The 8,009-nt window shown below is 47.9% G+C and overlaps 1 pseudogene; it reads left to right on the forward strand.

The window, feature by feature from the left end:
• Nucleotides 1–3,229, forward strand: part of LOC123990432 — a 67,997-nt pseudogene extending 64,768 nt beyond the window's left edge.
• The last annotated feature ends 4,780 nt before the right edge of the window (nt 3,230–8,009 follow it).

Raw genomic sequence — 8,009 nt, forward strand, 5'->3', positions numbered from 1 at the left:
CTCGGGCATGGACACTCAAAAGACTCGGGCATGGACACTAAAAGACTCGGGCATGGACACTAAAAGACTCGGGCATGGACACTAAAAGACTCGGGCATGGACACTAAAATACTCGGGCATGGACACTAAAAGACTCGGGCATGGACACTAAAATACTCGGGCATGGACACTAAAAGACTCGGGCATGGACACTAAAATACTCGGGCATGGACACTAAAAGACTCGGGCATGGACACTAAAAGGTGTCGAAAGCGTTTCCACGGGAGTGTTGGCCCATGTTGACTCCAATGTATTTATAAAGCAGTTGTCTCAAAGTGGCAGGGTAGCCTAGTGGTTAGAGTGTTGGACTAGTAACCGGAAGGTTGCAAGTTCAAACCCCCGAGCTGACAAGGTACAAATCTGTCGTTCTGCTCCTGAACAGGCAGTTAACCCACTGTTCCTAGGCCGTCATTGTAAATAAGAATGTGTTCTTAACTGACTTGCCTGGTTAAATCAAAAATCTGCCCGCTCGACCCTATCCCCTCCTCTCTTCTCCAGACCATTTCCGGAGACCTTCTCCCTTACCTCACCTCGCTCATCAACTTATCCCTGACCGCTGGCTACGTCCCTTCCGTCTTCAAGAGAGCGAGAGTTGCACCCCTTCTGAAAAAACCTACACTCGATCCCTCCGATGTCAACAACTACAGACCAGTATCCCTTCTTTCTTTTCTCTCCAAAACTCTTGAACGTGCCGTCCTTGGTCAGCTCTCCCGCTATCTCTCTCAGAATGACCTTCTTGATCCAAATCAGTCAGGTTTCAAGACTAGTCATTCAACTGAGACTGCTCTTCTCTGTATCACGGAGGCGCTCCGCACCGCTAAAGCTAACTCTCTCTCCTCTGCTCTCATCCTTCTAGACCTATCGGCTGCCTTCGATACTGTGAACCATCAGATCCTCCTCTCCACCCTCTCCGAGTTGGGCATCTCCGGCGCGGCCCACGCTTGGATTGCGTCCTACCTGACAGGTCGCTCCTACCAGGTGGCGTGGCGAGAATCTGTCTCCTCACTCACGCGCTCCTCACCACTGGTGTCCCCCAGGGCTCTGTTCTAGGCCCCTCCTATTCTCGCTATACACCAAGTCACTTGGCTCTGTCATAACCCTCACATGGTCTCTCCTATCATTGCTATGCAGACGACACACAATTACCCTTCTCCTTTCCCCCTTCTGACGACCCCAGGTGGCGAATCGCATCTCTGCATGTCTGGCAGACATATCAGTGTGGATGACGGATCACCACCCACTCAAGCTGAACTTCGGCAAGACGGAGCTGCTCTTCCTCCCGGGGAAGGACTGCCCGTTCCATGATCTCGCCATCACGGTTGACAACTCCATTGTGTCCTCCTCCCAGAGGACAACAAACTGTCGTTCTCAACTAACATCAAGGCGGTGGCCCGTTCCTGTAGGTTCATGCTCTACAACATCCGCAGAGTACGACCCTGCCTCACAGGAAGCGGCGCAGGTCCTAATCCAGGCACTTGTCATCTCCCGTCTGGATTACTGCAACCCAGCCTATGGCTGGGCTCCCTGCCTGTGCCATTAAAACCCTACAACTCATCCAGAACGCCGCAGCCCGTCTAGTGTTCAACCTTCCCAAGTTCTCTCACGTCACCCCGCTCCCTCCGCTCTCTCCACTGGCTTCCAGTTGAAGCTCGCATCCCACGCTACAAGACCATGGTGCTTGCCCTACGGAGCTGTGAGGGAACGGCACCTCAGTACCTCCAGGCTCTGATCAGGCCCTACACCCAAATAAGGGCACTGCGTTCATCCACCTCTGGCCTGCTCGCCTCCCTACCACTGAGGAAGTACAGTTCCCGCTCAGCTCAGTCAAAACTGTTCGCTGCTCTGGCTCCCCAATGGTGGAACAAACTCCCTCACGACGCCAGGACAGCGGAGTCAATCACCACCTTCCGGAGACACCTGAAACCCCACCTCTTTAAGAAATACCTAGGATAGGATAAAGTAATCCTTCTCACCCCCCCCCCCCTTAAAATATTTAGATGCACTATTGTAAAGTGGTTGTTCCACTGGATGTCATAAGGTGAATGCACCAATTTGTAAGTCGCTCTGGATAAGAGCGTCTGCTAAATGACTTAAATGTAAATGTAAATGTAAATAAAGGTGAAATAAAATCTATTTTTAAAAGTACTTGTACAAAAACCCAGCTTAAAACACCAAACAATGCAGATGTAGAAGCATGGTGGCTAGGAAAAACTCCCTAGAAAGGCATTAGCCAACCTTGGAAGAAACCTAGAGATGAACCAGGCTCTGAGGGGTGGCCAGTCCTCTTCTGGCTGTGCCGGGTGGAGATTATAAGAGTACACGGCCATTACCGCCAGATCATTCTTCAAGATGTTCAAATGTCCATAGATAACAGGGTCAAATAATAATAATCACAGTGGTTTGTCAATTGGCTTCACCTGGTCAGTCCATGTCATAGAAAGAACAGGTGTTCTTAATGTTTTGTACTCGGTGTATACTGTATAATATACTGTATAATATGCCATTTAGCAAGTAGCAAGTATCCATGGGATTTAACCCATCCCAATCCTATTACATATCCCTGGGTATGTTTGGCCTGTCATTGTCCCTTAAACTTGCTTTCATACATTATGTATTATTTTTTTTAAGTTAGTTTTTTTTAAACAATATGTGCACAAAGCCCCCCCAACCAAAATGCTGTTAAGAAATAAACATGTCAAATATTTCTGGGGGGGTGACATTTCATCTTGTTTAACTAACATAATTTTTCATGCAATCATAAACCCGTCCACCATACTGACACACCTACCTATGGTTGCAAAGTTCTGAACTTTCACAAAAGTTCTGGAACTTTCATTAAAAGTTCTGGAACTTTCACAAAGTTCCCAGGTTTTCCAGAAATTCCGGGTTGGAATATTACCAGAAGCAGGAGGGAATTAGCAGGAAATCCAGTTACCGCCCAACCAGAATTTCTGGAAAATCTGGGAACTTTGGAGAGGTTTACCGGGATTTTAATAAACCCTAGACAGACCTACCACATTATGGAATCGCTCAATCGGTAGTCTGGAGCCGTGTATTATCCTGCTGGAACATGAGGTGATGGCAGTGGATGAATGGCACTACAATGGGCCTCCAGGATCTCATCATGGTTTCTCTGTGCATTCAATTTGCCGTCAATAAAATGCAATTGTGTTCATTGTCCGTAGTTTAAGCCTGCCCATACCATCACCCCACCACAAGGCACTCTGTTCACAACGTTGACCTCAGCTAACAACTTGCCCAGACGACACCATACAGATGGTCTGTTTTTTTTAAGCCGGGTTGAGCATACTGACAAATTCTCTAAAAATAATTCATGGATTAGAAATGAACATTGAATTATCTTGTAACAGCTTTGGTGGACATTCCTGCAGTCAGCATGCCAATTGCACGCTCCTCAAAACTTGGGACATCTGTGGCCTTGTGTTCAGTGACAAAACTGCACATTTCAGTGGCCTTTTATTCTCCCCAGCACAAGGTGCACCTGTGTAATGATCATGCTGTCAAATCATCTTCTTGATATACCACACCTGTCAGGTGGATGGATTATCTTGGCAAAGGAGAAAATGCTCACTAACAGGGATGTTAACAAATATTAGAGAAAGAAGCTTTTTGTGCAAATGGAACATTAATTTTAGCTCAGGAAACACGAGACCAACACTTTAATGTTTTGTTTATATTTCTGTTCAGTGTAGATTCTACATTCCACAGCAGATATAAATCAAATCACATAATGACAATAGTATCTTTAGCATGTCCTAATAACTTTCTATTATGACAACTGAAAACACAGGCTACATTCCAAATGGTACCCTATTCTCGCATAGGACTCTGGTCCATAGGGCTCTGGTCCAAAGGGTTCTGGTCCATAGGGTTCTGGTCCATAGGGTTCTGGTCCATAGGGTTCTGGTCCATAGGGCTCTGGTCCATAGGGTTCTGGTCCATAGGGTTCTGGTCCATAGGGCTCTGGTCCACAGGGTTCTGGTCCATAGGACTCTGGTCCACAGGGTTCTGGTCCAAAGGGTTCTGGTCCATAGGGTTCTGGTCCATAGGATTCTTGTCCACAGGGTTCTGGTCCAAAGGGTTCTGGTCCATAGGGTTCTGGTCCATAGGGTTCTTGTCCATAGGTTCTGGTCCATAGGGTTCTGGTCCACAGGGTTCTGTCCATAGGGTTCTGGTCCATAGGGTTCTTGTCCATAGGGTTCTGGTCCATAGGGTTCTGGTCCACAGGGTTCTAGTCCATAGGTTCTTGGTCCATAGGGTTCTGGTCCACAGGTTCTGGTCCATAGGGTTCTGTCCATAGGGTTCTGGTCCAAAGGGTTCTGGTCCATAGGGTTCTGATCTACAGGGTTCTGGTCCATAGTTCTAGTCCATAGGGTTCTGGTCCATAGGGCTCTGGTCCATAGGGTTCTGGTCCATGGGTTCTGTCCATAGGGCTCTGGTCCATAGGGTTCTGGTCCATAGGGTTCTGGTCCATAGGACTTTGGTCCACAGGGTTCTGGTCCATAGGGTTCTGGTCCACAGGGTTCTGGTCCATAGGGTTCTGGTCCACAGGGTTCTGGTCCATAGGGCTTGGTCCACAGGGTTCTGGTCCATAGGTTCTGTCCATAGGGTTCTGGTCCATAGGGCTCTGGTCCACAGGGTTCTGGTCCATAGGACTCTGGTCCACAGGGTTCTGGTCCATAGGGTTCTGGTCCATAGGTTCTGGTCCATAGGGTCAGGGTTCTGGTCCATAGGGTTCTAGTCCATAGGGTTCTAGTCCATAGGGTTCTGGTCCATAGAACTCTGGTCCATAGGGTTCTGGTCCACAGGGTTCTGATCCAAAGTAGTGCACTATATAGGAAATGGGGTGCCATTTGGGACCTCCTCAAACTTAGCATCAGTTTGGGGTCTTGGTCTGCCTCCTCCTGTAATATATTTCCTCCTTATATAGGGAATGGCCTGTCTCTTGTACTATCAGAGTGACCAGAGATCTGCTGGCCCCTAAAGATGGCCACCAGGCGCTTTGGTTGTCATCACTAAATGTTGCCAATCACAGCCCAGGAATTTGGCATCTTTGTGATACCTGGTGTTGCTATTGATAAGCCCCCTCTATATTGCAGCTGTCCACTATCCAGCAGAGACTAAAGTTCTGGCTGACCTTACACACACACACACACACACACACACACACACACACACACACACACACACACACACACACACACACACACACACACACACACACACACACACACACACACACACACACACACACACACACATCAAAGCAAGAGTGACTATAAAACACAACTAGCTTCAGTATTGATTATTGATTAGATATGCAGACCGGTGAAGTCTATTGATTAATCAACATTCGTCACAGATTCTGTCTAGTCCTGCTGACACATAAAACATCAATTTCATCTTCATCATCTAGAGTGCATCCTCAATGGCACACTATTCCTATATAGCACATTACTTCTAACTCGGCAAGTGAGTTAAGAAAAAATTCTTATTTTCATAATGACTGCCTACCTCTGGCCAAACCCTACCCCGGACCACACTGGGCTGTAGTAAGAACCATGACTGAGGATAAGGCTGAGGATAAGGCTGTAGTAAGAACCATGACTGAGGATAAGGCTGCAGTAAGAACCATGACTGAGGATAAGGCTGAGGATAAGGCTGTAGTAAGAACCATGACTGAGGATAAGGCTGCAATAAGAACCATGACTGAGGATAAGGCTGAGGATAAGGCTGCAATAAGAACCATGACTGAGGAGAAGGCTGAGGATAAGGCTGTAGTAAGAACCATGACTGAGGATAAGGCTGCAATAAGAACCATGACTGAGGATAAGGCTGCAATAAGAACCATGACTGAGGATAAGGCTGCAATAAGAACCATGACTGAGGATAAGGCTGCAATAAGAACCATGACTGAGGATAAGGCTGCAGTAAGAACCATGACTGAGGATAAGGCTGAGGATAAGGCTGTAGTAAGAACCATGACTGAGGATAAGGCTGCAATAAGAACCATGACTGAGGATAAGGCTGCAATATAGACCGTGACTGAGGATAAGGCTGCAATAAGGACCATGACTGAGGAGAAGGCTGAGGATAAGGCTGTAGTAAGAACCATGACTGAGGATAAGGCTGCAATATGGACTGTGACTGAGGGTAAGGCTGCAATAAGAACCATGACTGAGGATAAGGCTGCACTATGGACCGTGACTGAGGATAAGGCTGCAATATGGACCGTGACTGAGGAGAAGGCTGAGGATAAGGCTGCAATAAGAACCATGACTGAGGATAAGGCTGCAATATGGACCGTGACTGAGGATAAGGCTGAGGATAAGGCTGTAGTAAGAACCATGACTGAGGATAAGGCTGCAATAAGAACCATGACTGAGGATAAGGCTGCAGTAAGAACCATGACTGAGGATAAGGCTGAGGATAAGGCTGTAGTAAGAACCATGACTGAGGATAAGGCTGCAATAAGAACCATGACTGAGGATAAGGCTGCAATATAGACCTTGACTGAGGATAAGGCTGCAATAAGGACCATGACTGAGGAGAAGGCTGCAATATGGACCATGACTGAGGAGAAGGCTGCAGTTGGATGCAGTTATTTTTCTTACCCAGAAGATGTCGCTCTAACATCGTTTATTTATTAATATTTTTTTTTAACCTTTATTTAACCAAGGCAAGTCAGTTAAGAACAAATTCTTATTTACAATTACAGCCGACCGGGGAACAGTGGGTTAACTGGCCTGGGAACAGTGGGTTAACTGGCCTGGGAACAGTGGGTTAACTGCCTTGTTCGGGGTCAGAACGACAGATTTTTTTTACCTTGTCAGCTCAGGGATTCGATCCAGCAACCTTTCGGTTACTGGCACAACGCTCTAACCACCAGGCTACCTGCCACCTCTACACTCTAACCACTGCCTGTGCCATTAAACCCCTACAACTCATCCAGAACGCCGCAGCCCGTCTGGTGTTCAACCTTCCCAAGTTCTCTCACGTCACCCCGCTCCTCCGCTCTCTCCACTGGCTTCCAGTTGAAGCTCGCATCCGCTACAAGACCATGGTGCTTGCCTACGGAGCTGTGAGGGGAACGGCACCAGTACCTCCAGGCTCTGATCAGGCCCTACACCCAAACAAGGGCACTGCGTCATCCACCTCTGGCCTGCTCGCCTCCCTACCACTGAGGAAGTACAGCTCCCACTCAGCCCAGTCAAAATTGTTCGCTGCTCTGCCCCCCACGGTGGAACAAACTCCTCACGACGCCAGGACAGCGGAGTCAATCACCACCTTCCGGAGACACCTGAAACCCCACCTCTTTATTAAGGAATACCTAGGATAATCCCTCTCACCCCCCTTAAGATTTAGATGCACTATTGTAAAGTGACTGTTCCACTGGATGTCATAAGGTGAATGCACCAATTTGTAAGTCGCTCTGGATAAGAGCGTCTGCTAAATGACTTAAATGTAATGTAATGTAAATGTAACCACTAGGCTACCCTGCCACCTCTACACTCTAACCACTAGGCTACCTACCACCTCTACACTCTAACCACTAGGCTACCTACCACCTCTACACTCTAACCACTAGGCTACCCTGCCTCCTCTACACTCTAACCACTAGGCTACCCTGCAACCTCTACACTCTAACAACTAGGCTACCCTACCACCTCTACACTAACCACTAGGCTACCCTGCCGCCTCTACACTCTAACCACTAGGCTACCCTGCCACCTCTACACTCTAACCACTAGGCTACCTGCCACCTCTACACTCTAACCACTAGGCTACCTGCCACCTCCACACTCTAACCACTAGGCTACCTGCCACATCTACACTCTAACCACTAGGCTACCTGCCTCATCTAACCACTAGGCTACCTGCCACCTCTACACTCTAACCACTAGGCTACCTGCCACCTCTACACTCTAACCACTAGGCTACCTACCACC

The sequence above is a fragment of the Oncorhynchus gorbuscha genome, linkage group LG12, assembly GCF_021184085.1.
Source record: "Oncorhynchus gorbuscha isolate QuinsamMale2020 ecotype Even-year linkage group LG12, OgorEven_v1.0, whole genome shotgun sequence".
Lineage (NCBI taxonomy): Eukaryota > Metazoa > Chordata > Actinopteri > Salmoniformes > Salmonidae > Oncorhynchus > Oncorhynchus gorbuscha.